We start from the raw sequence: 27,809 nt of genomic DNA, 5'->3' as shown, positions 1-27,809 counted from the left end.
GACCCTCTCCTATTTAGCGCAAGAGTGGAACGAGGCAGCAAGTTCAAGGAATGACATTGCATCCAGGCACTTACAGCTCTTTGTGCCCTAATGCCATGACACAAAAACACAATTTGAAAAAACTTAGCAGAGGATGGTTTCGATCCATCGACCTCTGGGTTATGGGCCCAGCACGCTTCCGCTGCGCCACTCTGCTGGTAGGAGAACAAGAGCTTTTCTGGGCTTTTACAGCCTACAAACCGACAACCCTAGACCCAGTTTCGAGTGAAGCGGGCAGTAGGCCTTACAAAGCCAAACAACCTGCAACCACGCACTCCCATCCCATGGCCTTTTGCAGACAGGCCTCATTTCTCTAGCTCACACCCTAACTGCCAACACCCCTTCCCCTTCTCTCTCTGTCTCTCTCTCTCTCTGTCTCTCTCTCTCATTCTCTCTCTCTCGCAAATAGATACTTTACTTCCCAGGTGCAACAAAACAAGCCTTCTCGAGCTGGCAGATATGGGAAGGAAGGAAGGAAGGGCCAGTTTGGAAACTCAACTCAATTACCATAAATCCCCTGCTAAGGGTTATGGGAGGGAGGAATGAAGGAACTTTGCTTCAGGGAAAGGGCTGCTGGTGCTTCAGCATGTGAGGAGCGCAGCCACACGTTTCACCTTCCTCAGTATGTTGGTTTACAGGATGAGAGAGATCCTGAAACCTCACTCTAATAGGCTGAGGTGCTGTGCTCGGTGGCCTGCTGGGACCAAGGCCCGTCAGGGCAAGGCGAATAGGCCTTTGTCAGGCCTTCGTCAGGGCTTTGTCGGGGAGGGGCCAGGAGCCCTGCTCGCTTCAATCCCCTCACCGATAGACAGTTGCAGAAACTAGGATGCAAGAACCTTTCCTGGATGGGGTTTTGATTTTCGCGAAAAGTGTGTCAGCTTTGCTTTCAGCATGAGTCTGATTTCCAAAAAATGCATTTTGAACAATTTAAAGATTTGATCTGCGTTGGCCGGGAATAAAACCCGGGTCACTGCTTGGAAGGCAGCTATGCTCACCACTATACCACCAACGCCTGCCTGTCTGGGCTATGTGATGGAGCGCCCCTTAGAAATAAGAATAAGTCATTGGCTGGGAATGAAAAAGCTTGCGTTTGACGCAGAAGCAGTTTGCATCATGAGGTCTTGCCGGTCAGCCCAACATTTCCCCGGGACCCCTTAAAAAAGGAGCTTGGTTTTAAGTTTGGTTTGATTGAACAGCACATTTTGTTGGCTGGGCTGGGACCCTCTCCTATTTAGCGCAAGAGTGGAACGAGGCAGCAAGTTCAAGGAATGACATTGCATCCAGGCACTTACAGCTCTTTGTGCCCTAATGCCATGACACAAAAACACAATTTGAAAAAACGTAGCAGAGGATGGTTTCGATCCTTCGACCTCTGGGTTATGGGCCCAGCACGCTTCCGCTGCGCCACTCTGCTGGTTGGAGAACAAGAGCTTTTCTGGGCTTTTACAGCCTACAAACCGACAACCCTAGACCCAGTTTCGAGTGAAGTGGGCAGTAGGCCTTACAAGGCCAAACAACCTGCAGCCACGCACTCCCACCACTGGCCTTTTGCAGATGAGCCTCATTTCTCTAGATCACACAGTAACTGGCAAACCCCCTTCCCTTTTCTCTCTCTCTTTCTCAAATAGATACTTTACATCCCAGGTGCAACAACACATTCCTCCTCGAGCTGGCAGATATGGGAAGCAAGGAAGGGCCAGTTTGGAAACTCCACTCAATTACCATAAGCACCCTGCTAAGGATTATGGGAGGGAGGAAAGGAAGACACTTTGCTTCAAAGAAAGGGCTGCTGCTGCTTGAAAAGGAGAGGAGTGCAGCCACCCATTTCACCTTCCTCAGTGTGTTGTTCAGCAGGCTGCGAGAGATCCTGAAACCTCACTATAATAAGCTGAGGTGATGTGCTTGGTTAGCTGCTCTGACTTTTGCCCGTCGAGGGTAGGCCTTGGTCAGGCCTTGCCAGGGGCCAGGGGACCTGCTCGCTTCAATCTTCAATCTTCAATCCCCCACCCCTCATAGGGATGCAGGAACCTTTCCTGGATGGGGTTTAGAGTTTAGCGTAAATGTGTCAACTTTGCTTTCAGCATGAGTCCGCTTTCCAAAAAATGCGTTTTGAACAATATCCAGCTTGAAACTGGGAGCAGAAATGTTAAAGGTTCGCTCTGCGTTGGCCGGGAATCGAAGCCTGGTCAACTGCTTGGAAGGCAGCTATGCTCACCACTATACCACCAACGCCTGCCTGTGAGATGGAGTGCCCATTAGAAATAAGAATATGTAGTTGGCAGGGAATTAAAAAAGCTTCCATGCAATGCAGGAGCAGTTTGCATCATAATGTCTTGCCGGTCAGCCCAACATTTCCCCGGGACCCCTAAAAAAAAAGGGGGCCCCGTTTTTCTTTTGATTTGATCCAACAGTACATTTTGTTATCTGGGCTGGGTCCGACTGCTATTTGGCGCAAGAGTGGGAGGAGGCAGCATGTTCAAGGAATGACATTGCATCCAGGCACTTGCCGCTCTTTGTGCCCTAGCGCCAAGACACAAAAACATGATTGCAAAAACCTTAGCAGAGGATGGTTTCGATCCATCGACCTCTGGGTTATGGGCCCAGCACGCTTCCGCTGCGCCACTCTGCTGTCTGATGCAGAAGCTGCATTTGTTCACTTTTACAGCCTACAACCCTACAACCCAAGAGGTAGCTGAGCTTACAAATGTGGTTGAAGCAGGGAGTAGGCCTTACAAGGCCAAACAACCTGCAGCCACGCACTCCCACCACTGGCCTTTTGCAGATGAGCCTCATTTCTCTAGCTCACACAGTAACTGGCAAACCCCCTTCCCTTTTCTCTCTCTCTTTCTCAAATAGATACTTTACATCCCAGGTGCAACAACACATTCCTCCTCGAGCTGGCAGATATGGGAAGCAAGGAAGGGCCAGTTTGGAAACTCCACTCAATTACCATAAGCACCCTGCTAAGGATTATGGGAGGGAGGAAAGGAAGACACTTTGCTTCAAAGAAAGGGCTGCTGCTGCTTGAAAAGGAGAGGAGTGCAGCCACCCATTTCACCTTCCTCAGTGTGTTGTTCAGCAGGCTGCGAGAGATCCTGAAACCTCACTATAATAAGCTGAGGTGATGTGCTTGGTTAGCTGCTCTGACTTTTGCCCGTCAGGGCAGGGCCCGTTGGTCGGGGTAGGAGCCAGGGGCCCTACTCGCTTCAATCTTCAATCCCCCACCCCTCATAGGGATGCAGGAACCTTTCCTGGATGGGGTTTAGAGTTTAGCGTAAATGTGTCAACTTTGCTTTCAGCATGAGTCCGCTTTCCAAAAAATGCGTTTTGAACAATATCCAGCTTGAAACTGGGAGCAGAAATGTTAAAGGTTCGCTCTGCGTTGGCCGGGAATCGAAGCCTGGTCAACTGTTTGGAAGGCAGCTATGCTCACCACTATACCACCAACGCCTGCCTGTGAGATGGAGTGCCCATTAGAAATAAGAATATGTAGTTGGCAGGGAATTAAAAAAGCTTCCATGCAATGCAGGAGCAGTTTGCATCATAATGTCTTGCCGGTCAGCCCAACATTTCCCCGGGACCCCTAAAAAAAAAGGGGGCCCCGTTTTTCTTTTGATTTGATCCAACAGTACATTTTGTTAGCTGGGCTGGGTCCGACTGCTATTTGGCGCAAGAGTGGGAGGAGGCAGCATGTTCAAGGAATGACATTGCATCCAGGAACTTGCCGCTCTTTGTGCCCTAGCGCCAAGACACAAAAACATGATTGCAAAAACCTTAGCTGAGGATGGTTTCGATCCATCAACCTCTGGGTTATGGGCCCAGCACGCTTCCGCTGCACCACTGGAAACTCAACTCAATTACCATAAATCCCCTGCTAAGGGTTATGGGAGGGAGGAATGAAGGAACTTTGCTTCAGGGAAAGGGCTGCTGCTGCTTCAGCATGTGAGGAGCGCAGCCACACGTTTCACCTTCCTCAGTATGTTGGTTTACAGGATGAGAGAGATCCTGAAACCTCACTCTAATAGGCTGAGGTGCTGTGCTCGGTGGCCTGCTGGGACCTTTGCCCGTCAGGGCAAGGCGAATAGGCCTTTGTCAGGCCTTCGTCAGGGCTTTGTCGGGGAGGGGCCAGGAGCCCTGCTCGCTTCAATCCCCTCACCGATAGACAGTTGCAGAAACTAGGATGCAAGAACCTTTCCTGGATGGGGTTTTGATTTTCGCGAAAAGTGTGTCAGCTTTGCTTTCAGCATGAGTCTGATTTCCAAAAAATGCATTTTGAACAATTTAAAGATTTGATCTGCGTTGGCCGGGAATAAAACCCGGGTCACTGCTTGGAAGGCAGCTATGCTCACCACTATACCACCAACGCCTGCCTGTCTGGGCTATGTGATGGAGCGGCCCTTAGAAATAAGAATAAGTCATTGGCTGGGAATGAAAAAAGCTTGCGTTTGACGCAGAAGCAGTTCGCATCATGAGGTCTTGCCGGTCAGCCCAACATTTCCCCGGGACCCCTTAAAAAAGGAGCTTGGTTTTAAGTTTGGTTTGATTGAACAGTACATTTTGTTGGCTGGGCTGGGACCCTCTCCTATTTAGCGCAAGAGTGGAACGAGGCAGCAAATTCAAGGAATGACATTGCATCCAGGCACTTACAGCTCTTTGTGCCCTAATGCCATGACACAAAAACATAATTTGAAAAAAGTTAGCAGAGGATGGTTTCGATCCATCGACCTCTGGGTTATGGGCCCAGCACGCTTCCGCTGCGCCACTCTGCTGGTTGGAGAACAAGAGCTTTTCTGGGCTTTTACAGCCTACAAACCGACAACCCTAGACCCAGTTTCGAGTGAAGTGGGCAGTAGGCCTTACAAAGCCAAAACCGACAACCCTAGACCCAGTTTCGAGTGAAGTGGGCAGTAGGCCTTACAAAGCCAAAAAACCTGCAACCACGCACTCCCATCCCATGGCCTTTTGTAGACAGGCCTCATTTCTCTAGCTCACACCCTAACTGCCAACACCCCTTCCCCTTCTCTCTCTGTCTCTCTCTCTCTGTCTCTCTCTCTCATTCTCTCTCTCGCAAATAGATACTTTACTTCCCAGGTGCAACAAAACAAGCCTTCTCGAGCTGGCAGATATGGGAAGGAAGGAAGGAAGGGCCAGTTTGGAAACTCAACTCAATTACCATAAATCCCCTGCTAAGGGTTATGGGAGGGAGGAATGAAGGAACTTTGCTTCAGGGAAAGGGCTGCTGCTGCTTCAGCATGTGAGGAGCGCAGCCACACGTTTCACCTTCCTCAGTATGTTGGTTTACAGGATGAGAGAGATCCTGAAACCTCACTCTAATAGGCTGAGGTGCTGTGCTCGGTGGCCTGCTGGGACCTTTGCCCGTCAGGGAAAGGCGAATAGACCTTTGTCAGGCCTTCGTCAGGGCTTTGTCGGGGAGGGGCCAGGAGCCCTGCTCGCTTCAATCCCCTCACCGATAGACAGTTGCAGAAACTAGGATGCAAGAACCTTTCCTGGATGGGGTTTTGATTTTCGCAATAAGTGTGTCAGCTTTGCTTTCAGCATGAGTCTGATTTCCAAAATATGCATTTTGAACAATTTAAAGATTTGCTCTGCGTTGGCCGGGAATCAAACCCGGGTCAACTGCTTGGAAGGCAGCTATGCTCACCACTATACCACCAACGCCTGCTTGTCTGGGCTATGTGATGGAGCGCCCCTTAGAAATAAGAATAAGTCATTGGCTGGGAATGAAAAAAGCTTGCGTTTGACGCAGAAGCAGTTCGCATCATGAGGTCTTGCCGGTCAGCCCAACATTTCCCCGGGACCCCTTAAAAAAGGAGCTTGGTTTTAAGTTTGGTTTGATTGAACAGTACATTTTGTTGGCTGGGCTGGGACCCTCTCCTATTTAGCGCAAGAGTGGAACGAGGCAGCAAGTTCAAGGAATGACATTGCATCCAGGCACTTACAGCTCTTTGTGCCCTAATGCCATGACACAAAAACACAATTTGAAAAAACGTAGCAGAGGATGGTTTCGATCCATCGACCTCTGGGTTATGGGCCCAGCACGCTTCCGCTGCGCCACTCTGCTGGTTGGAGAACAAGAGCTTTTCTGGGCTTTTACAGCCTACAAACCGACAACCCTAGACCCAGTTTCGAGTGAAGCGGGCAGTAGGCCTTACAAAGCCAAACAACCTGCAACCACGCACTCCCATCCCATGGCCTTTTGCAGACAGGCCTCATTTCTCTAGCTCACACCCTAACTGCCAACACCCCTTCCCCTTCTCTCTCTGTCTCTCTCTCTCTCTGTCTCTCTCTCTCATTCTCTCTCTCTCGCAAATAGATACTTTACTTCCCAGGTGCAACAAAACAAGCCTTCTCGAGCTGGCAGATATGGGAAGGAAGGAAGGAAGGGCCAGTTTGGAAACTCAACTCAATTACCATAAATCCCCTGCTAAGGGTTATGGGAGGGAGGAATGAAGGAACTTTGCTTCAGGGAAAGGGCTGCTGCTGCTTCAGCATGTGAGGAGCGCAGCCACACGTTTCACCTTCCTCAGTATGTTGGTTTACAGGATGAGAGAGATCCTGAAACCTCACTCTAATAGGCTGAGGTGCTGTGCTCGGTGGCCTGCTGGGACCTTTGCCCGTCAGGACAAGGCGAATAGGCCTTTGTCAGGCAGGGGCCAGGAGCCCTGCTCGCTTCAATCCCCTCACCGATAGACAGTTGCAGAAACTAGGATGCAAGAACCTTTCCTGGATGGGGTTTTGATTTTCACGAAAAGTGTGTCAGCTTTGCTTTCAGCATGAGTCTGATTTCCAAAAAATGCATTTTGAACAATTTAAAGATTTGATCTGCGTTGGCCGGGAATCGAACCCGGGTCAACTGCTTGGAAGGCAGCTATGCTCACCACTATACCACCAACGCCTGCCTGTCTGGGCTATCTGATGGAGCGCCCCTTAGAAATAAGAATAAGTCATTGGCTGGGAATGAAAAAAGCTTGCGTTTGACGCAGAAGCAGTTCGCATCATGAGGTCTTGCCGGTCAGCCCAACATTTCCCCGGGACCCCTTAAAAAAGGAGCTTGGTTTTAAGTTTGGTTTGATTGAACAGTACATTTTGTTGGCTGGGCTGGGACCCTCTCCTATTTAGCGCAAGAGTGGAACGAGGCAGCAAGTTCAAGGAATGACATTGCATCCAGGCACTTACAGCTCTTTGTGCCCTAATGCCATGACACAAAAACATAATTTGAAAAAACTTAGCAGAGGATGTTTTCGATCCATCGACCTCTGGGTTATGGGCCCAGCACGCTTCCGCTGCGCCACTCTGCTGGTTGGAGAACAAGAGCTTTTCTGGGCTTTTACAGCCTACAAACCGACAACCCTAGACCCAGTTTCGAGTGAAGCGGGCAGTAGGCCTTACAAAGCCAAACAACCTGCAACCACGCACTCCCATCCCATGGCCTTTTGCAGACAGGCCTCATTTCTCTAGCTCACACCCTAACTGCCAACACCCCTTCCCCTTCTCTCTCTGTCTCTCTCTCTCTGTCTCTCTCTCTCATTCTCTCTCTCTCGCAAATAGATACTTTACTTCCCAGGTGCAACAAAACAAGCCTTCTCGAGCTGGCAGATATGGGAAGGAAGGAAGGGCCAGTTTGGAAACTCAACTCAATTACCATAAATCCCCTGCTAAGGGTTATGGGAGGGAGGAATGAAGGAACTTTGCTTCAGGGAAAGGGCTGTTGCTGCTTCAGCATGTGAGGAGCGCAGCCAACGTTTCACCTTCCTCAGTATGTTGGTTTACAGGATGAGAGAGATCCTGAAACCTCACTCTAATAGGCTGAGGTGCTGTGCTCGGTGGCCTGCTGGGACCTTTGCCCGTCAGGGCAAGGCGAATAGGCCTTTGTCAGGCCTTCGTCAGGGCTTTGTCGGGGAGGGGCCAGGAGCCCTGCTCGCTTCAATCCCCTCACCGATAGACAGTTGCAGAAACTAGGATGCAAGAACCTTTCCTGGATGGGGTTTTGATTTTCACGAAAAGTGTGTCAGCTTTGCTTTCAGCATGAGTCTGATTTCCAAAAAATGCATTTTGAACAATTTAAAGATTTGATCTGCGTTGGCCGGGAATCGAACCCGGGTCAACTGCTTGGAAGGCAGCTATGCTCACCACTATACCACCAACGCCTGCCTGTCTGGGCTATCTGATGGAGCGCCCCTTAGAAATAAGAATAAGTCATTGGCTGGGAATGAAAAAAGCTTGCGTTTGACGCAGAAGCAGTTCGCATCATGAGGTCTTGCCGGTCAGCCCAACATTTCCCCTGGACCCCTTAAAAAAGGAGCTTGGTTTTAAGTCTGGTTTGATTGAACAGTACATTTTGTTGGCTGGGCTGGGACCCTCTCCTATTTAGCGCAAGAGTGGAACGAGGCAGCAAGTTCAAGGAATGACATTGCATCCAGGCACTTACAGCTCTTTGTGCCCTAATGCCATGACACAAAAACATAATTTGAAAAAACTTAGCAGAGGATGGTTTCGATCCATGGACCTCTGGGTTATGGGCCCAGCACGCTTCCGCTGCGCCACTCTGCTGTCTGGAGAACAAGAGCTTTTCTGGGCTTTTACAGCCTACAAACCGACAACCCTAGACCCAGTTTCGAGTGAAGCGGGCAGTAGGCCTTACAAAGCCAAACAACCTGCAACCACGCACTCCCATCCCATGGCCTTTTGCAGACAGGCCTCATTTCTCTAGCTCACACCCTAACTGCCAACACCCCTTCCCCTTCTCTCTCTGTCTCTCTCTCTCTGTCTCTCTCTCTCATTCTCTCTCTCTCGCAAATAGATACTTTACTTCCCAGGTGCAACAAAACAAGCCTTCTCGAGCTGGCAGATATGGGAAGGAAGGAAGGAAGGGCCAGTTTGGAAACTCAACTCAATTACCATAAATCCCCTGCTAAGGGTTATGGGAGGGAGGAATGAAGGAACTTTGCTTCAGGGAAAGGGCTGCTGCTGCTTCAGCATGTGAGGAGCGCAGCCACACGTTTCACCTTCCTCAGTATGTTGGTTTACAGGATGAGAGAGATCCTGAAACCTCACTCTAATAGGCTGAGGTGCTGTGCTCGGTGGCCTGCTGGGACCTTTGCCCGTCAGGGCAAGGCGAATAGGCCTTTGTCAGGGCTTTGTCGGGGAGGGGCCAGGAGCCCTGCTCGCTTCAATCCCCTCACCGATAGACAGTTGCACAAACTAGGATGCAAGAACCTTTCCTGGATGGGGTTTTGATTTTCACGAAAAGTGTGTCAGCTTTGCTTTCAGCATGAGTCTGATTTCCAAAAAATGCATTTTGAACAATTTAAAGATTTGATCTGCGTTGGCCGGGAATCGAACCCGGGTCAAATGGCCGGGAATCGAACCCGGGTCAACTGCTTGGAAGGCAGCTATGCTCACCACTATACCACCAACGCCTGCCTGTCTGGGCTATCTGATGGAGCGCCCCTTAGAAATAAGAATAAGTCATTGGCTGGGAATGAAAAAAGCTTGCGTTTGACGCAGAAGCAGTTCGCATCATGAGGTCTTGCCGGTCAGCCCAACATTTCCCCGGGACCCCTTAAAAAAGGAGCTTGGTTTTAAGTTTGGTTTGATTGAACAGTACATTTTGTTGGCTGGGCTGGGACCCTCTCCTATTTAGCGCAAGAGTGGAACGAGGCAGCAAGTTCAAGGAATGACATTGCATCCAGGCACTTACAGCTCTTTGTGCCCTAATGCCATGACACAAAAACATAATTTGAAAAAACTTAGCAGAGGATGGTTTCGATCCATCGACCTCTGGGTTATGGGCCCAGCACGCTTCCGCTGCGCCACTCTGCTCGTTGGAGAACAAGAGCTTTTCTGGGCTTTTACAGCCTACAAACCGACAACCCTAGACCCAGTTTCGAGTGAAGCGGGCAGTAGGCCTTACAAAGCCAAACAACCTGCAACCGCGCACTCCCATCCCATGGCCTTTTGCAGACAGGCCTCATTTCTCTAGCTCACACCCTAACTGCCAACACCCCTTCCCCTTCTCTCTCTGTCTCTCTCTCTCTGTCTCTCTCTCTCATTCTCTCTCTCTCGCAAATAGATACTTTACTTCCCAGGTGCAACAAAACAAGCCTTCTCGAGCTGGCAGATATGGGAAGGAAGGAAGGAAGGGCCAGTTTGGAAACTCAACTCAATTACCATAAATCCCCTGCTAAGGGTTATGGGAGGGAGGAATGAAGGAACTTTGCTTCAGGGAAAGGGCTGCTGCTGCTTCAGCATGTGAGGAGCGCAGCCACACGTTTCACCTTCCTCAGTATGTTGGTTTACAGGATGAGAGAGATCCTGAAACCTCACTCTAATAGGCTGAGGTGCTGTGCTCGGTGGCCTGCTGGGACCTTTGCCCGTCAGGGCAAGGCGAATAGGCCTTTGTCAGGCCTTCGTCAGGGCTTTGTCGGGGAGGGGCTAGGAGCCCTGCTCGCTTCAATCCCCTCACCGATAGACAGTTGCAGAAACTAGGATGCAAGAACCTTTCCTGGATGGGGTTTTGATTTTCACGAAAAGTGTGTCAGCTTTGCTTTCAGCATGAGTCTGATTTCCAAAAAATGCATTTTGAACAATTTAAAGATTTGATCTGCGTTGGCCGGGAAACAAACCCGGGTCAACTGCTTGGAAGGCAGCTATGCTCACCACTATACCACCAACGCCTGCCTGTCTGGGCTATCTGATGGAGCGCCCCTTAGAAATAAGAATAAGTCATTGGCTGGGAATGAAAAAAGCTTGCGTTTGACGCAGAAGCAGTTCGCATCATGATGTCTTGCCGGTCAGCCCAACATTTCCCCGGGACCCCTTAAAAAAGGAGCTTGGTTTTAAGTTTGGTTTGATTGAACAGTACATTTTGTTAGCTGGGCTGGGACCCTCTCCTATTTAGCGCAAGAGTGGAACGAGGCAGCAAGTTCAAGGAATGACATTGCATCCAGGCACTTACAGCTCTTTGTGCCCTAATGCCATGACACAAAAACATAATTTGAAAAAACTTAGCAGAGGATGGTTTCGATCCATCGACCTCTGGGTTATGGGCCCAGCACGCTTCCGCTGCGCCACTCTGCTGATTGGAGAACAAGAGCTTTTCTGGGCTTTTACAGCCTACAAACCGACAACCCTAGACCCAGTTTCGAGTGAAGCGGGCAGTAGGCCTTACAAAGCCAAACAACCTGCAACCACGCACTCCCATCCCATGGCCTTTTGCAGACAGGCCTCATTTCTCTAGCTCACACCCTAACTGCCAACACCCCTTCCCCTTCTCTCTCTGTCTCTCTCTCTCTGTCTCTCTCTCTCTCGCAAATAGATACTTTACTTCCCAGGTGCAACAAAACAAGCCTTCTCGAGCTGGCAGATATGGGAAGGAAGGAAGGAAGGGCCAGTTTGGAAACTCAACTCAATTACCATAAATCCCCTGCTAAGGGTTATGGGAGGGAGGAATGAAGGAACTTTGCTTCAGGGAAAGGGCTGCTGCTGCTTCAGCATGTGAGGAGCGCAGCCACACGTTTCACCTTCCTCAGTATGTTGGTTTACAGGATGAGAGAGATCCTGAAACCTCACTCTAATAGGCTGAGGTGCTGTGCTCGGTGGCCTGCTGGGACCTTTGCCCGTCAGGGCAAGGCGAATAGGCCTTTGTCAGGCCTTCGTCAGGGCTTTGTCGGGGAGGGGCCAGGAGCCCTGCTCGCTTCAATCCCCTCACCGATAGACAGTTGCAGAAACTAGGATGCAAGAACCTTTCCTGGATGGGGTTTTGATTTTCGCGAAAAGTGTGTCAGCTTTGCTTTCAGCATGAGTCTGATTTCCAAAAAATGCATTTTGAACAATTTAAAGATTTGATCTGCGAATCGAGCCCGGGTCAACTGCTTGGAAGGCAGCTATGCTCACCACTATACCACCAACGCCTGCCTGTCTGGGCTATGTGATGGAGCGCCCCTTAGAAATAAGAATAAGTCATTGGCTGGGAATGAAAAAAGCTTGCGTTTGACGCAGAAGCAGTTCGCATCATGAGGTCTTGCCGGTCAGCCCAACATTTCCCCGGGACCCCTTAAAAAAGGAGCTTGGTTTTAAGTTTGGTTTGATTGAACAGTACATTTTGTTGGCTGGGCTGGGACCCTCTCCTATTTAGCGCAAGAGTGGAACGAGGCAGCAAGTTCAAGGAATGACATTGCATCCAGGCACTTACAGCTCTTTGTGCCCTAATGCCATGACACAAAAACACAATTTGAAAAAACTTAGCAGAGGATGGTTTCGATCCATCGACCTCTGGGTTATGGGCCCAGCACGCTTCCGCTGCGCCACTCTGCTGGTTGGAGAACAAGAGCTTTTCTGGGCTTTTACAGCCTACAAACCGACAACCCTAGACCCAGTTTCGAGTGAAGCGGGCAGTAGGCCTTACAAAGCCAAACAACCTGCAACCACGCACTCCCATCCCATGGCCTTTTGCAGACAGGCCTCATTTCTCTAGCTCACACCCTAACTGCCAACACCCCTTCCCCTTCTCTCTCTGTCTCTCTCTCTCTCTGTCTCTCTCTCTCATTCTCTCTCTCGCAAATAGATACTTTACTTCCCAGGTGCAACAAAACAAGCCTTCTCGAGCTGGCAGATATGGGAAGGAAGGAAGGAAGGGCCAGTTTGGAAGCTCAACTCAATTACCATAAATCCCCTGCTAAGGGTTATCGGAGGGAGGAATGAAGGAACTTTGCTTCAGGGAAAGGGCTGCTGCTGCTTCAGCATGTGAGGAGCGCAGCCACACGTTTCACCTTCCTCAGTATGTTGGTTTACGGGATGAGAGAGATCCTGAAACCTCACTCTAATAGGCTGAGGTGCTGTGCTCGGTGGCCTGCTGGGACCTTTGCCCGTCAGGGCAAGGCGAATAGGCCTTTGTCAGGCCTTCGTCAGGGCTTTGTCGGGGAGGGGCCAGGAGCCCTGCTCGCTTCAATCCCCTCACCGATAGACAGTTGCAGAAACTAGGATGCAAGAACCTTTCCTGGATGGGGTTTTGATTTTCGCGAAAAGTGTGTCAGCTTTGCTTTCAGCATGAGTCTGATTTCCAAAAAATGCATTTTGAACAATTTAAAGATTTGATCTGCGTTGGCTGGGAATAAAACCCGGGTCACTGCTTGGAAGGCAGCTATGCTCACCACTATACCACCAACGCCTGCCTGTCTGGGCTATGTGATGGAGCGCCCCTTAGAAATAAGAATAAGTCATTGGCTGGGAATGAAAAAGCTTGCGTTTGACGCAGAAGCAGTTTGCATCATGAGGTCTTGCCGGTCAGCCCAACATTTCCCCGGGACCCCTTAAAAAAGGAGCTTGGTTTTAAGTTTGGTTTGATTGAACAGTACATTTTGTTGGCTGGGCTGGGACCCTCTCCTATTTAGCGCAAGAGTGGAACGAGGCAGCAAGTTCAAGGAATGACATTGCATCCAGGCACTTACAACTCTTTGTGCCCTAATGCCATGACACAAAAACACAATTTGAAAAAACGTAGCAGAGGATGGTTTCGATCCTTCGACCTCTGGGTTATGGGCCCAGCACGCTTCCACTGCGCCACTCTGCTGGTTGGAGAACAAGAGCATTTCTGGGCTTTTACAGCCTACAAACCGACAACCCTAGACCCAGTTTCGAGTGAAGTGGGCAGTAGGCCTTACAAGGCCAAACAACCTGCAGCCACGCACTCCCACCACTGGCCTTTTGCAGATGAGCCTCATTTCTCTAGATCACACAGTAACTGGCAAACCCCCTTCCCTTTTCTCTCTCTCTTTCTCAAATAGATACTTTACATCCCAGGTGCAACAACACATTCCTCCTCGAGCTGGCAGATATGGGAAGCAAGGAAGGGCCAGTTTGGAAACTCCACTCAATTACCATAAGCACCCTGCTAAGGATTATGGGAGGGAGGAAAGGAAGACACTTTGCTTCAAAGAAAGGGCTGCTGCTGCTTGAAAAGGAGAGGAGTGCAGCCACCCATTTCACCTTCCTCAGTGTGTTGTTCAGCAGGCTGCGAGAGATCCTGAAACCTCACTATAATAAGCTGAGGTGATGTGCTTGGTTAGCTGCTCTGACTTTTGCCCGTCAGGGCAGGGCCCGTTGGTCGGGGTAGGAGCCAGGGGCCCTACTCGCTTCAATCTTCAATCCCCCACCCCTCATAGGGATGCAGGAACCTTTCCTGGATGGGGTTTAGAGTTTAGCGTAAATGTGTCAACTTTGCTTTCAGCATGAGTCCGCTTTCCAAAAAATGCGTTTTGAACAATATCCAGCTTGAAACTGGGAGCAGAAATGTTAAATGTTCGCTCTGCGTTGGCCGGGAATCGAAGCCTGGTCAACTGCTTGGAAGGCAGCTATGCTCACCACTATACCACCAACGCCTGCCTGTGAGATGGAGTGCCCATTAGAAATAAGAATATGTAGTTGGCAGGGAATTAAAAAAGCTTCCATGCAATGCAGGAGCAGTTTGCATCATAATGTCTTGCCGGTCAGCCCAACATTTCCCCGGGACCCCTAAAAAAAAAGGGGGCCCCGTTTTTCTTTTGATTTGATCCAACAGTACATTTTGTTAGCTGGGCTGGGTCCGACTGCTATTTGGCGCAAGAGTGGGAGGAGGCAGCATGTTCAAGGAATGACATTGCATCCAGGAACTTGCCGCTCTTTGTGCCCTAGCGCCAAGACACAAAAACATGATTGCAAAAACCTTAGCTGAGGATGGTTTCGATCCATCAACCTCTGGGTTATGGGCGCAGCACGCTTCTGCTGCACCACTGGAAACTCAACTCAATTACCATAAATCCCCTGCTAAGGGTTATGGGAGGGAGGAATGAAGGAACTTTGCTTCAGGGAAAGGGCTGCTGCTGCTTCAGCATGTGAGGAGCGCAGCCACACGTTTCACCTTCCTCAGTATGTTGGTTTACAGGATGAGAGAGATCCTGAAACCTCACTCTAATAGGCTGAGGTGCTGTGCTCGGTGGCCTGCTGGGACCTTTGCCCGTCAGGGCAAGGCGAATAGGCCTTTGTCAGGCCTTCGTCAGGGCTTTGTCGGGGAGGGGCCAGGAGCCCTGCTCGCTTCAATCCCCTCACCGATAGACAGTTGCAGAAACTAGGATGCAAGAACCTTTCCTGGATGGGGTTTTGATTTTCGCGAAAAGTGTGTCAGCTTTGCTTTCAGCATGAGTCTGATTTCCAAAAAATGCATTTTGAACAATTTAAAGATTTGATCTGCGAATCGAGCCCGGGTCAACTGCTTGGAAGGCAGCTATGCTCACCACTATACCACCAACGCCTGCCTGTCTGGGCTATGTGATGGAGCGCCCCTTAGAAATAAGAATAAGTCATTGGCTGGGAATGAAAAAAGCTTGCGTTTGACGCAGAAGCAGTGCGCATCATGAGGTCTTGCCGGTCAGCCCAACATTTCCCCGGGACCCCTTAAAAAAGGAGCTTGGTTTTAAGTTTGGTTTGATTGAACAGTACATTTTGTTGGCTGGGCTGGGACCCTCTCCTATTTAGCGCAAGAGTGGAACGAGGCAGCAAGTTCAAGGAATGACATTGCATCCAGGCACTTACAGCTCTTTGTGCCCTAATGCCATGACACAAAAACACAATTTGAAAAAACTTAGCAGAGGATGGTTTCGATCCATCGACGTCTGGGTTATGGGCCCAGCACGCTTCGGCTGCGCCACTCTGCTGGTTGGAGAACAAGAGCTTTTCTGGGCTTTTACAGCCTACAAACCGACAACCCTAGACCCAGTTTCGAGTGAAGCGGGCAGTAGTCCTTACAAAGCCAAACAACCTGCAACCACGCACTCCCATCCCATGGCCTTTTGCAGACAGGCCTCATTTCTCTAGCTCACACCATAACTGCCAACACCCCTTCCCCTTCTCTCTCTGTCTCTCTCTCTCTCTGTCTCTCTCTCTCATTCTCTCTCTCTCGCAAATAGATACTTTACTTCCCAGGTGCAACAAAACAAGCCTTCTCGAGCTGGCAGATATGGGAAGGAAGGAAGGAAGGGCCAGTTTGGAAACTCAACTCAATTACCATAAATCCCCTGCTAAGGGTTATGGGAGGGAGGAATGAAGGAACTTTGCTTCAGGGAAAGGGCTGCTGCTGCTTCAGCATGTGAGGAGCGCAGCCACACGTTTCACCTTCCTCAGTATGTTGGTTTACAGGATGAGAGAGATCCTGAAACCTCACTCTAATAGGCTGAGGTGCTGTGCTCGGTGGCCTGCTGGGACCTTTGCCCGTCAGGGCAAGGCGAATAGGCCTTTGTCAGGCCTTCGTCAGGGCTTTGTCGGGGAGGGGCCAGGAGCCCTGCTCGCTTCAATCCCCTCACCGATAGACAGTTGCAGAAACTAGGATGCAAGAACCTTTCCTGGATGGGGTTTTGATTTTCGCGAAAAGTGTGTCAGCTTTGCTTTCAGCATGAGTCTGATTTCCAAAAAATGCATTTTGAACAATTTAAAGATTTGATCTGCGTTGGCCGGGAATAAAACCCGGGTCACTGCTTGGAAGGCAGCTATGCTCACCACTATACCACCAACGCCTGCCTGTCTGGGCTATGTGATGGAGCGCCCCTTAGAAATAAGAATAAGTCATTGGCTGGGAATGAAAAAGCTTGCGTTTGACGCAGAAGCAGTTTGCATCATGAGGTCTTGCCGGTCAGCCCAACATTTCCCCGGGACCCCTTAAAAAAGGAGCTTGGTTTTAAGTTTGGTTTGATTGAACAGCACATTTTGTTGGCTGGGCTGGGACCCTCTCCTATTTAGCGCAAGAGTGGAACGAGGGAGCAAGTTCAAGGAATGACATTGCATCCAGGCACTTACAGCTCTTTGTGCCCTAATGCCATGACACAAAAACACAATTTGAAAAAACGTAGCAGAGGATGGTTTCGATCCTTCGACCTCTGGGTTATGGGCCCAGCACGCTTCCGCTGCGCCACTCTGCTGGTTGGAGAACAAGAGCTTTTCTGGGCTTTTACAGCCTACAAACCGACAACCCTAGACCCAGTTTCGAGTGAAGTGGGCAGTAGGCCTTACAAGGCCAAACAACCTGCAGCCACGCACTCCCACCACTGGCCTTTTGCAGATGAGCCTCATTTCTCTAGATCACACAGTAACTGGCAAACCCCCTTCCCTTTTCTCTCTCTCTTTCTCAAATAGATACTTTACATCCCAGGTGCAACAACACATTCCTCCTCGAGCTGGCAGATATGGGAAGCAAGGAAGGGCCAGTTTGGAAACTCCACTCAATTACCATAAGCACCCTGCTAAGGATTATGGGAGGGAGGAAAGGAAGACACTTTGCTTCAAAGAAAGGGCTGCTGCTGCTTGAAAAGGAGAGGAGTGCAGCCACCCATTTCACCTTCCTCAGTGTGTTGTTCAGCAGGCTGCGAGAGATCCTGAAACCTCACTATAATAAGCTGAGGTGATGTGCTTGGTTAGCTGCTCTGACTTTTGCCCGTCGAGGGTAGGCCTTGGTCAGGCCTTGCCAGGGGCCAGGGGACCTGCTCGCTTCAATCTTCAATCTTCAATCCCCCACCCCTCATAGGGATGCAGGAACCTTTCCTGGATGGGGTTTAGAGTTTAGCGTAAATGTGTCAACTTTGCTTTCAGCATGAGTCCGCTTTCCAAAAAATGCGTTTTGAACAATATCCAGCTTGAAACTGGGAGCAGAAATGTTAAAGGTTCGCTCTGCGTTGGCCGGGAACCGAAGCCTGGTCAACTGCTTGGAAGGCAGCTATGCTCACCACTATACCACCAACGCCTGCCTGTGAGATGGAGTGCCCATTAGAAATAAGAATATGTAGTTGGCAGGGAATTAAAAAAGCTTCCATGCAATGCAGGAGCAGTTTGCATCATAATGTCTTGCCGGTCAGCCCAACATTTCCCCGGGACCCCTAAAAAAAAAGGGGGCCCCGTTTTTCTTTTGATTTGATCCAACAGTACATTTTGTTAGCTGGGCTGGGTCCGACTGCTATTTGGCGCAAGAGTGGGAGGAGGCAGCATGTTCAAGGAATGACATTGCATCCAGGAACTTGCCGCTCTTTGTGCCCTAGCGCCAAGACACAAAAACATGATTGCAAAAACCTTAGCTGAGGATGGTTTCGATCCATCAACCTCTGGGTTATGGGCCCAGCACGCTTCCGCTGCACCACTGGAAACTCAACTCAATTACCATAAATCCCCTGCTAAGGGTTATGGGAGGGAGGAATGAAGGAACTTTGCTTCAGGGAAAGGGCTGCTGCTGCTTCAGCATGTGAGGAGCGCAGCCACACGTTTCACCTTCCTCAGTATGTTGGTTTACAGGATGAGAGAGATCCTGAAACCTCACTCTAATAGGCTGAGGTGCTGTGCTCGGTGGCCTGCTGGGACCTTTGCCCGTCAGGGCAAGGCGAATAGGCCTTTGTCAGGCCTTCGTCAGGGCTTTGTCGGGGAGGGGCCAGGAGCCCTGCTCGCTTCAATCCCCTCACCGATAGACAGTTGCAGAAACTAGGATGCAAGAACCTTTCCTGGATGGGGTTTTGATTTTCGCGAAAAGTGTGTCAGCTTTGCTTTCAGCATGAGTCTGATTTCCAAAAAATGCATTTTGAACAATTTAAAGATTTGATCTGCGAATCGAGCCCGGGTCAACTGCTTGGAAGGCAGCTATGCTCACCACTATACCACCAACGCCTGCCTGTCTGGGCTATGTGTTGGAGCGCCCCTTAGAAATAAGAATAAGTCATTGGCTGGGAATGAAAAAAGCTTGCGTTTGACGCAGAAGCAGTTCGCATCATGAGGTCTTGCCGGTCAGCCCAACATTTCCCCGGGACCCCTTAAAAAAGGAGCTTGGTTTTAAGTTTGGTTTGATTGAACAGTACATTTTGTTGGCTGGGCTGGGACCCTCTCCTATTTAGCGAAAGAGTGGAACGAGGCAGCAAGTTCAAGGAATGACATTGCATCCAGGCACTTACAGCTCTTTGTGCCCTAATGCCATGACACAAAAACACAATTTGAAAAAACTTAGCAGAGGATGGTTTCGATCCATCGACCTCTGGGTTATGGGCCCAGCACGCTTCCGCTGCGCCACTCTGCTGGTTGGAGAACAAGAGCTTTTCTGGGCTTTTACAGCCTACAAACCGACAACCCTAGACCCAGTTTCGAGTGAAGCGGGCAGTAGGCCTTACAAAGCCAAACAACCTGCAACCACGCACTCCCATCCCATGGCCTTTTGCAGACAGGCCTCATTTCTCTAGCTCACACCCTAACTGCCAACACCCCTTCCCCTTCTCTCTCTGTCTCTCTCTCTCTCTGTCTCTCTCTCTCATTCTCTCTCTCTCGCAAATAGATACTTTACTTCCCAGGTGCAACAAAACAAGCCTTCTCGAGCTGGCAGATATGGGAAGGAAGGAAGGAAGGGCCAGTTTGGAAACTCAACTCAATTACCATAAATCCCCTGCTAAGGGTTATGGGAGGGAGGAATGAAGGAACTTTGCTTCAGGGAAAGGGCTGCTGCTGCTTCAGCATGTGAGGAGCGCAGCCACACGTTTCACCTTCCTCAGTATGTTGGTTTACAGGATGAGAGAGATCCTGAAACCTCACTCTAATAGGCTGAGGTGCTGTGCTCGGTGGCCTGCTGGGACCTTTGCCCGTCAGGGCAAGGCGAATAGGCCTTTGTCAGGCCTTCGTCAGGGCTTTGTCGGGGAGGGGCCAGGAGCCCTGCTCGCTTCAATCCCCTCACCGATAGACAGTTGCAGAAACTAGGATGCAAGAACCTTTCCTGGATGGGGTTTTGATTTTCGCGAAAAGTGTGTCGGCTTTGCTTTCAGCATGAGTCTGATTTCCAAAAAATGCATTTTGAACAATTTAAAGATTTGATCTGCGTCGGCCGGGAATAAAACCCGGGTCCCTGCTTGGAAGGCAGCTATGCTCACCACTATACCACCAACGCCTGCCTGTCTGGGCTATGTAATGGAGCGCCCCTTAGAAATAAGTATAAGTCATTGGCTGGGAATGAAAAAAGCTTGCGTTTGACGCAGAAGCAGTTCGCATCATGAGGTCTTGCCGGTCAGCCCAACATTTCCCCGGGACCCCTTAAAAAAGGAGCTTGGTTTTAAGTTTGGTTTGATTGAACAGTACATTTTGTTGGCTGGGCTGGGACCCTCTCCTATTTAGCGCAAGAGTGGAACGAGGCAGCAAGTTCAAGGAATGACATTGCATCCAGGCACTTACAGCTCTTTGTGTCCTAATGCCATGACACAAAAACACAATTTGAAAAAACTTAGCAGAGGATGGTTTCGATCCATCGACCTCTGGGTTATGGGCCCAGCACGCTTCCGCTGCGCCACTCTGCTGGTTGGAGAACCAGAGCTTTTCTGGGCTTTTACAGCCTACAAACCGACAACCCTAGACCCAGTTTCGAGTGAAGTGGGCAGTAGGCCTTACAAAGCCAAAAAACCTGCAACCACGCACTCCCATCCCATGGCCTTTTGTAGACAGGCCTCATTTCTCTAGCTCACACCCTAACTGCCAACACCCCTTCCCCTTCTCTCTCTGTCTCTCTCTCTGTCTCTCTCTCTCATTCTCTCTCTCTCGCAAATAGATACTTTACTTCCCAGGTGCAACAAAACAAGCCTTCTCGAGCTGGCAGATATGGGAAGGAAGGAAGGAAGGGCCAGTTTGGAAACTCAACTCAATTACCATAAATCCCCTGCTAAGGGTTATGGGAGGGAGGAATGAAGGAACTTTGCTTCAGGGAAAGGGCTGCTGCTGCTTCAGCATGTGAGGAGCGCAGCCACACGTTTCACCTTCCTCAGTATGTTGGTTTACAGGATGAGAGAGATCCTGAAACCTGACTCTAATAGGCTGAGGTGCTGTGCTCGGTGGCCTGCTGGGACCTTTGCCCGTCAGGGCAAGGCGAATAGGGCTTTGTCAGGCCTTCGTCAGGGCTTTGTCGGGGAGGGGCCAGGAGCCCTGCTCGCTTCAATCCCCTCACCGATAGACAGTTGCAGAAACTAGGATGCAAGAACCTTTCCTGGATGGGGTTTTGATTTTCGCAATAAGTGTGTCATCTTTGCTTTCAGCATGAGTCTGATTTCCAAAAAATGCATTTTGAACAATTTAAAGATTTGATCTGCGAATCGAGCCCGGGTCAACTGCTTGGAAGGCAGCTATGCTCACCACTATACCACCAACGCCTGCCTGTCTGGTCTATGTGATGGAGCGCCCCTTAGAAATAAGAATAAGTCATTGGCTGGGAATGAAAAAAGCTTGCGTTTGACGCAGAAGCAGTTCGCATCATGAGGTCTTGCCGGTCAGCCCAACATTTCCCCGGGACCCCTTAAAAAAGGAGCTTGGTTTTAAGTTTGGTTTGATTGAACAGTACATTTTGTTGGCTGGGCTGGGACCCTCTCCTATTTAGCGCAAGAGTGGAACGAGGCAGCAAGTTCAAGGAATGACATTGCATCCAGGCACTTACAGCTCTTTGTGCCCTAATGCCATGACACAAAAACACAATTTGAAAAAACTTAGCAGAGGATGGTTTCGATCCATCGACCTCTGGGTTATGGGCCCAGCACGCTTCCGCTGCGCCACTCTGCTGGTTGAAGAACAAGAGCTTTTCTGGGCTTTTACAGCCTACAAACCGACAACCCTAGACCCAGTTTCGAGTGAAGCGGGCAGTAGGCCTTACAAAGCCAAACAACCTGCAACCACGCACTCCCATCCCATGGCCTTTTGCAGACAGGCCTCATTTCTCTAGCTCACACCCTAACTGCCAACACCCCTTCCCCTTCTCTCTCTGTCTCTCTCTCTCTCTGTCTCTCTCTCTCATTCTCTCTCTCTCGCAAATAGATACTTTACTTCCCAGGTGCAACAAAACAAGCCTTCTCGAGCTGGCAGATATGGGAAGGAAGGAAGGAAGGGCCAGTTTGGAAACTCAACTCAATTACCATAAATCCCCTGCTAAGGGTTATGGGAGGGAGGAATGAAGGAACTTTGCTTCAGGGAAAGGGCTGCTGCTGCTTCAGCATGTGAGGAGCGCAGCCACACGTTTCACCTTCCTCAGTATGTTGGTTTACAGGATGAGAGAGATCCTGAAACCTCACTCTAATAGGCTGAGGTGCTGTGCTCGGTGGCCTGCTGGGACCTTTGCCCGTCAGGGCAAGGCGAATAGGCCTTTGTCAGGCCTTCGTCAGGGCTTTGTCGGGGAGGGGCCAGGAGCCCTGCTCGCTTCAATCCCCTCACCGATAGACAGTTGCAGAAACTAGGATGCAAGAACCTTTCCTGGATGGGGTTTTGATTTTCGCGAAAAGTGTGTCGGCTTTGCTTTCAGCATGAGTCTGATTTCCAAAAAATGCATTTTGAACAATTTAAAGATTTGATCTGCGTTGGCCGGGAATAAAACCCGGGTCACTGCTTGGAAGGCAGCTATGCTCACCACTATACCACCAACGCCTGCCTGTCTGGGCTATGTGATGGAGCGCCCCTTAGAAATAAGAATAAGTCATTGGCTGGGAATGAAAAAGCTTGCGTTTGACGCAGAAGCAGTTTGCATCATGAGGTCTTGCCGGTCAGCCCAACATTTCCCCGGGACCCCTTAAAAAAGGAGCTTGGTTTTAAGTTTGGTTTGATTGAACAGTACATTTTGTTGGCTGGGCTGGGACCCTCTCCTATTTAGCGCAAGAGTGGAACGAGGCAGCAAGTTCAAGGAATGACATTGCATCCAGGCACTTACAGCTCTTTGTGCCCTAATGCCATGACACAAAAACATAATTTGAAAAAACTTAGCAGAGGATGGTTTCGATCCATCGACCTCTGGGTTATGGGCCCAGCATGCTTCCGCTGCGCCACTCTGCTGGTTGGAGAACAAGAGCTTTTCTGGGCTTCTACAGCCTACAAACAGACAACCCTAGACCCAGTTTCGAGTGAAGCGGGCAGTAGGCCTTACAAAGCCAAACAACCTGCAACCACGCACTCCCATCCCATGGCCTTTTGCAGACAGGCCTCATTTCTCTAGCTCACACCCTAACTGCCAACACCCCTTCCCCTTCTCTCTCTGTCTCTCTCTCTCTCTGTCTCTCTCTCTCATTCTCTCTCTCTCGCAAATAGATACTTTACTTCCCAGGTGCAACAAAACAAGCCTTCTCGAGCTGGCAGATATGGGAAGGAAGGAAGGAAGGGAGGGCCAGTTTGGAAACTCAACTCAATTACCATAAATCCCCTGCTAAGGGTTATGGGAGGGAGGAATGAAGGAACTTTGCTTCAGGGAAAGGGCTGCTGCTGCTTCAGCATGTGAGGAGCGCAGCCACACGTTTCACCTTCCTCAGTATGTTGGTTTACAGGATGAGAGAGATCCTGAAACCTCACTCTAATAGGCTGAGGTGCTGTGCTCGGTGGCCTGCTGGGACCTTTGCCCGTCAGGGCAAGGCGAATAGGCCTTTGTCAGGCCTTCGTCAGGGCTTTGTCGGGGAGGGGCCAGGAGCCCTGCTCGCTTCAATCCCCTCACCGATAGACAGTTGCAGAAACTAGGATGCAAGAACCTTTCCTGGATGGGGTTTTGATTTTCACGAAAAGTGTGTCAGCTTTGCTTTCAGCATGAGTCTTATTTCCAAAAAATGCATTTTGAACAATTTAAAGATTTGATCTGCGTTGGCGTCAACTGCTTGGAAGGCAGCTATGCTCACCACTATACCACCAACGCCTGCCTGTCTGGGCTATCTGATGGAGCGCCCCTTAGAAATAAGAATAAGTCATTGGCTGGGAATGAAAAAAGCTTGCGTTTGACGCAGAAGCAGTTCGCATCATGAGGTCTTGCCGGTCAGCCCAACATTTCCCCGGGACCCCTTAAAAAAGGAGCTTGGTTTTAAGTTTGGTTTGATTGAACAGTACATTTTGTTGGCTGGGCTGGGACCCTCTCCTATTTAGCGCAAGAGTGGAACGAGGCAGCAAGTTCAAGGAATGACATTGCATCCAGGCACTTACAGCTCTTTGTGCCCTAATGCCATGACACAAAAACATAATTTGAAAAAAGTTAGCAGAGGATGGTTTCGATCCATCGACCTCTGGGTTATGGGCCCAACACGCTTCCGCTGCGCCACTCTGCTGGTTGGAGAACAAGAGCTTTTCTGGGCTTTTACATCCTCCAAACCGACAACCCTAGACCCAGTTTCGAGTGAAGCGGGCAATAGGCCTTACAAAGCCAAACAACCTGCAACCACGCACTCCCATCCCATGGCCTTTTGCAGACAGGCCTCATTTCTCTAGCTCACACCCTAACTGCCAACACCCCTTCCCCTTCTCTCTCTGTCTCTCTCTCTCTGTCTCTCTCTCTCATTCTCTCTCTCTCGCAAATAGATACTTTACTTCCCAGGTGCAACAAAACAAGCCTTCTCGAGCTGGCAGATATGGGAAGGAAGGAAGGAAGGGCCAGTTTGGAAACTCAACTCAATTACCATAAATCCCCTGCTAAGGGTTATGGGAGGGAGGAATGAAGGAACTTTGCTTCAGGGAAAGGGCTGCTGCTGCTTCAGCATGTGAGGAGCGCAGCCACACGTTTCACCTTCCTCAGTATGTTGGTTTACAGGATGAGAGAGATCCTGAAACCTCACTCTAATAGGCTGAGGTGCTGTGCTTGGTGGCCTGCTGGGACCTTTGCCCGTCAGGACAAGGCGAATAGGCCTTTGTCAGGCAGGGGCCAGGAGCCCTGCTCGCTTCAATCCCCTCACCGATAGACAGTTGCAGAAACTAGGATGCAAGAACCTTTCCTGGATGGGGTTTTGATTTTCACGAAAAGTGTGTCAGCTTTGCTTTCAGCATGAGTCTGATTTCCAAAAAATGCATTTTGAACAATTTAAAGATTTGATCTGCGTTGGCTGGGAATCGAACCCGGGTCAACTGCTTGGAAGGCAGCTATGCTCACCACTATACCACCAACGCCTGCCTGTCTGGGCTATCTGATGGAGCGCCCCTTAGAAATAAGAATAAGTCATTGGCTGGGAATGAAAAAAGCTTGCTTTTGACGCAGAAGCAGTTCGCATCATGAGGTCTTGCCGGTCAGCCCAACATTTCCCCGGGACCCCTTAAAAAAGGAGCTTGGTTTTAAGTTTGGTTTGATTGAACAGTACATTTTGTTGGCTGGGCTGGGACCCTCTCCTATTTAGCGCAAGAGTGGAACGAGGCAGCAAGTTCAAGGAATGACATTGCATCCAGGCACTTACAGCTCTTTGTGCCCTAATGCCATGACACAAAAACATAATTTGAAAAAACTTAGCAGAGGATGGTTTGGAATCATCGACCTCTGGGTTATGGGCCCAGCACGCTTCCGCTGCGCCACTCTGCTGGTTGGAGAACAAGAGCTTTTCTGGGCTTTTACAGCCTACAAACCGACAACCCTAGACCCAGTTTCGAGTGAAGCAGGCAGTAGGCCTTACAAAGCCAAACAACCTGCAAGCAAGCACTCCCATCCCATGGCCTTTTGCAGACAGGCCTCATTTCTCTAGCTCACACCCTAACTGCCAACACCCCTTCCCCTTCTCTCTCTGTCTCTCTCTCTCTGTCTCTCTCATTCTCTCTCTCGCAAATAGATACTTTACTTCCCAGGTGCAACAAAACAAGCCTTCTCGAGCTGGCAGATATGGGAAGGAAGGAAGGAAGGGCCAGTTTGGAAACTCAACTCAATTACCATAAATCCCCTGCTAAGGGTTATGGGAGGGAGGAATGAAGGAACTTTGCTTCAGGGAAAGGGCTGCTGCTGCTTCAGCATGTGAGGAGCGCAGCCACACGTTTCACCTTCCTCAGTATGTTGGTTTACAGGATGAGAGAGATCCTGAAACCTCACTCTAATAGGCTGAGGTGCTGTGCTTGGTGGCCTGCTGGGACCTTTGCCCGTCAGGGCAAGGCGAATAGGCCTTTGTCAGGGCTTTGTCGGGGAGGGGCCAGGAGCCCTGCTCGCTTCAATCCCCTCACCGATAGACAGTTGCAGAAACTAGGATGCAAGAACCTTTCCTGGATGGGGTTTTGATTTTCACGAAAAGTGTGTCAGCTTTGCTTTCAGCATGAGTCTGATTTCCAAAAAATGCATTTTGAACAATTTAAAGATTTGATCTGCGTTGGCCGGGAATCGAACCCGGGTCAACTGCTTGGAAGGCAGCTATGCTCACCACTATACCACCAACGCCTGCCTGTCTGGGCTATCTGATGGAGCGCCCCTTAGAAATAAGAATAAGTCATTGGCTGGGAATGAAAAAAGCTTTCGTTTGACGCAGAAGCAGTTCGCATCATGAGGTCTTGCCGGTCAGCCCAACATTTCCCCGGGACCCCTTAAAAAAGGAGCTTGGTTTTAAGTCTGGTTTGATTGAACAGTACATTTTGTTGGCTGGGCTGGGACCCTCTCCTATTTAGCGCAAGAGTGGAACGAGGCAGCAAGTTCAAGGAATGACATTGCATCCAGGCACTTACAGCTCTTTGTGCCCTAATGCCATGACACAAAAACATAATTTGAAAAAACTTAGCAGAGGATGGTTTCGATCCATCGACCTCTGGGTTATGGGCCCAGCACGCTTCCGCTGCGCCACTCTGCTGTGTGGAGAACAAGAGCTTTTCTGGGCTTTTACAGCCTACAAACCGACAACCCTAGACCCAGTTTCGAGTGAAGCGGGCAGTAGGCCTTACAAAGCCAAACAACCTGCAACCACGCACTCCCATCCCATGGCCTTTTGCAGACAGGCCTCATTTCTCTAGCTCACACCCTAACTGCCAACACCCCTTCCCCTTCTCTCTCTGTCTCTCTCTCTCTGTCTCTCTCTCTCATTCTCTCTCTCTCGCAAATAGATACTTTACTTCCCAGGTGCAACAAAACAAGCCTTCTCGAGCTGGCAGATATGGGAAGGAAGGAAGGAAGGGCCAGTTTGGAAACTCAACTCAATTACCATAAATCCCCTGCTAAGGGTTATGGGAGGGAGGAATGAAGGAACTTTGCTTCAGGGAAAGGGCTGCTGCTGCTTCAGCATGTGAGGAGCGCAGCCACACGTTTCACCTTCCTCAGTATGTTGGTTTACAGGATGAGAGAGATCCTGAAACCTCACTCTAATAGGCTGAGGTGCTGTGCTTGGTGGCCTGCTGGGACCTTTGCCCGTCAGGGCAAGGCGAATAGGCCTTTGTCAGGGCTTTGTCGGGGAGGGGCCAGGAGCCCTGCTCGCTTCAATCCCCTCACCGATAGACAGTTGCAGAAACTAGGATGCAAGAACCTTTCCTGGATGGGGTTTTGATTTTCACGAAAAGTGTGTCAGCTTTGCTTTCAGCATGAGTCTGATTTCCAAAAAATGCATTTTGAACAATTTAAAGATTTGATCTGCGTTGGCCGGGAATCGAACCCGGGTCAACTGCTTGGAAGGCAGCTATGCTCACCACTATACCACCAACGCCTGCCTGTCTGGGCTATCTGATGGAGCGCCCCTTAGAAATAAGAATAAGTCATTGGCTGGGAATGAAAAAAGCTTGCGTTTGACGCAGAAGCAGTTCGCATCATGAGGTCTTGCCGGTCAGCCCAACATTTCCCCGGGACCCCTTAAAAAAGGAGCTTGGTTTTAAGTTTGGTTTGATTGAACAGTACATTTTGTTGGCTGGGCTGGGACCCTCTCCTATTTAGCGCAAGAGTGGAACGAGGCAGCAAGTTCAAGGAATGACATTGCATCCAGGCACTTACAGCTCTTTGTGCCCTAATGCCATGACACAAAAACATAATTTGAAAAAACTTAGCAGAGGATGGTTTC

The 27,809-nt window shown here is 49.9% G+C and overlaps 15 non-coding genes across 15 annotated transcripts; all 15 read right to left on the bottom strand.

The window, feature by feature from the left end:
- Nucleotides 1-124: 124 nt before the first annotated feature.
- Nucleotides 125-196, bottom strand: TRNAM-CAU (transfer RNA methionine (anticodon CAU)). The gene has a single exon. It is a non-coding gene; the product is annotated as a tRNA-Met (tRNA).
- Nucleotides 197-2,596: 2,400 nt separating this feature from the next.
- On the bottom strand, nucleotides 2,597-2,668 carry TRNAM-CAU (transfer RNA methionine (anticodon CAU)). The gene has a single exon. It is a non-coding gene; the product is annotated as a tRNA-Met (tRNA).
- Nucleotides 2,669-4,736: 2,068 nt separating this feature from the next.
- On the bottom strand, nucleotides 4,737-4,808 carry TRNAM-CAU (transfer RNA methionine (anticodon CAU)). Its single transcript has one exon. It is a non-coding gene; the product is annotated as a tRNA-Met (tRNA).
- Nucleotides 4,809-6,049: 1,241 nt separating this feature from the next.
- On the bottom strand, nucleotides 6,050-6,121 carry TRNAM-CAU (transfer RNA methionine (anticodon CAU)). The gene has a single exon. It is a non-coding gene; the product is annotated as a tRNA-Met (tRNA).
- Nucleotides 6,122-6,883: 762 nt separating this feature from the next.
- Nucleotides 6,884-6,955, bottom strand: TRNAG-UCC (transfer RNA glycine (anticodon UCC)). Its single transcript has one exon. It is a non-coding gene; the product is annotated as a tRNA-Gly (tRNA).
- Nucleotides 6,956-8,135: 1,180 nt separating this feature from the next.
- On the bottom strand, nucleotides 8,136-8,207 carry TRNAG-UCC (transfer RNA glycine (anticodon UCC)). Its single transcript has one exon. It is a non-coding gene; the product is annotated as a tRNA-Gly (tRNA).
- A 1,603-nt stretch (nucleotides 8,208-9,810) lies between these two features.
- Nucleotides 9,811-9,882, bottom strand: TRNAM-CAU (transfer RNA methionine (anticodon CAU)). The gene has a single exon. It is a non-coding gene; the product is annotated as a tRNA-Met (tRNA).
- Nucleotides 9,883-11,067: 1,185 nt separating this feature from the next.
- Nucleotides 11,068-11,139, bottom strand: TRNAM-CAU (transfer RNA methionine (anticodon CAU)). The gene has a single exon. It is a non-coding gene; the product is annotated as a tRNA-Met (tRNA).
- Nucleotides 11,140-12,303: 1,164 nt separating this feature from the next.
- On the bottom strand, nucleotides 12,304-12,375 carry TRNAM-CAU (transfer RNA methionine (anticodon CAU)). Its single transcript has one exon. It is a non-coding gene; the product is annotated as a tRNA-Met (tRNA).
- A 6,688-nt stretch (nucleotides 12,376-19,063) lies between these two features.
- Nucleotides 19,064-19,135, bottom strand: TRNAM-CAU (transfer RNA methionine (anticodon CAU)). Its single transcript has one exon. It is a non-coding gene; the product is annotated as a tRNA-Met (tRNA).
- A 1,186-nt stretch (nucleotides 19,136-20,321) lies between these two features.
- Nucleotides 20,322-20,393, bottom strand: TRNAM-CAU (transfer RNA methionine (anticodon CAU)). Its single transcript has one exon. It is a non-coding gene; the product is annotated as a tRNA-Met (tRNA).
- Nucleotides 20,394-21,567: 1,174 nt separating this feature from the next.
- TRNAM-CAU (transfer RNA methionine (anticodon CAU)) lies at nucleotides 21,568-21,639 on the bottom strand. The gene has a single exon. It is a non-coding gene; the product is annotated as a tRNA-Met (tRNA).
- A 4,504-nt stretch (nucleotides 21,640-26,143) lies between these two features.
- On the bottom strand, nucleotides 26,144-26,215 carry TRNAG-UCC (transfer RNA glycine (anticodon UCC)). Its single transcript has one exon. It is a non-coding gene; the product is annotated as a tRNA-Gly (tRNA).
- A 331-nt stretch (nucleotides 26,216-26,546) lies between these two features.
- TRNAM-CAU (transfer RNA methionine (anticodon CAU)) lies at nucleotides 26,547-26,618 on the bottom strand. The gene has a single exon. It is a non-coding gene; the product is annotated as a tRNA-Met (tRNA).
- A 771-nt stretch (nucleotides 26,619-27,389) lies between these two features.
- Nucleotides 27,390-27,461, bottom strand: TRNAG-UCC (transfer RNA glycine (anticodon UCC)). Its single transcript has one exon. It is a non-coding gene; the product is annotated as a tRNA-Gly (tRNA).
- Nucleotides 27,462-27,809: the final 348 nt, after the last annotated feature.

Source organism: Ambystoma mexicanum, chromosome 6q (assembly GCF_040938575.1).
Source record: "Ambystoma mexicanum isolate Mex_15411 chromosome 6q, UKY_AmexF1_1, whole genome shotgun sequence".
Lineage (NCBI taxonomy): Eukaryota > Metazoa > Chordata > Amphibia > Caudata > Ambystomatidae > Ambystoma > Ambystoma mexicanum.
This window is presented reverse-complemented; position numbering and strand designations above follow the sequence as displayed.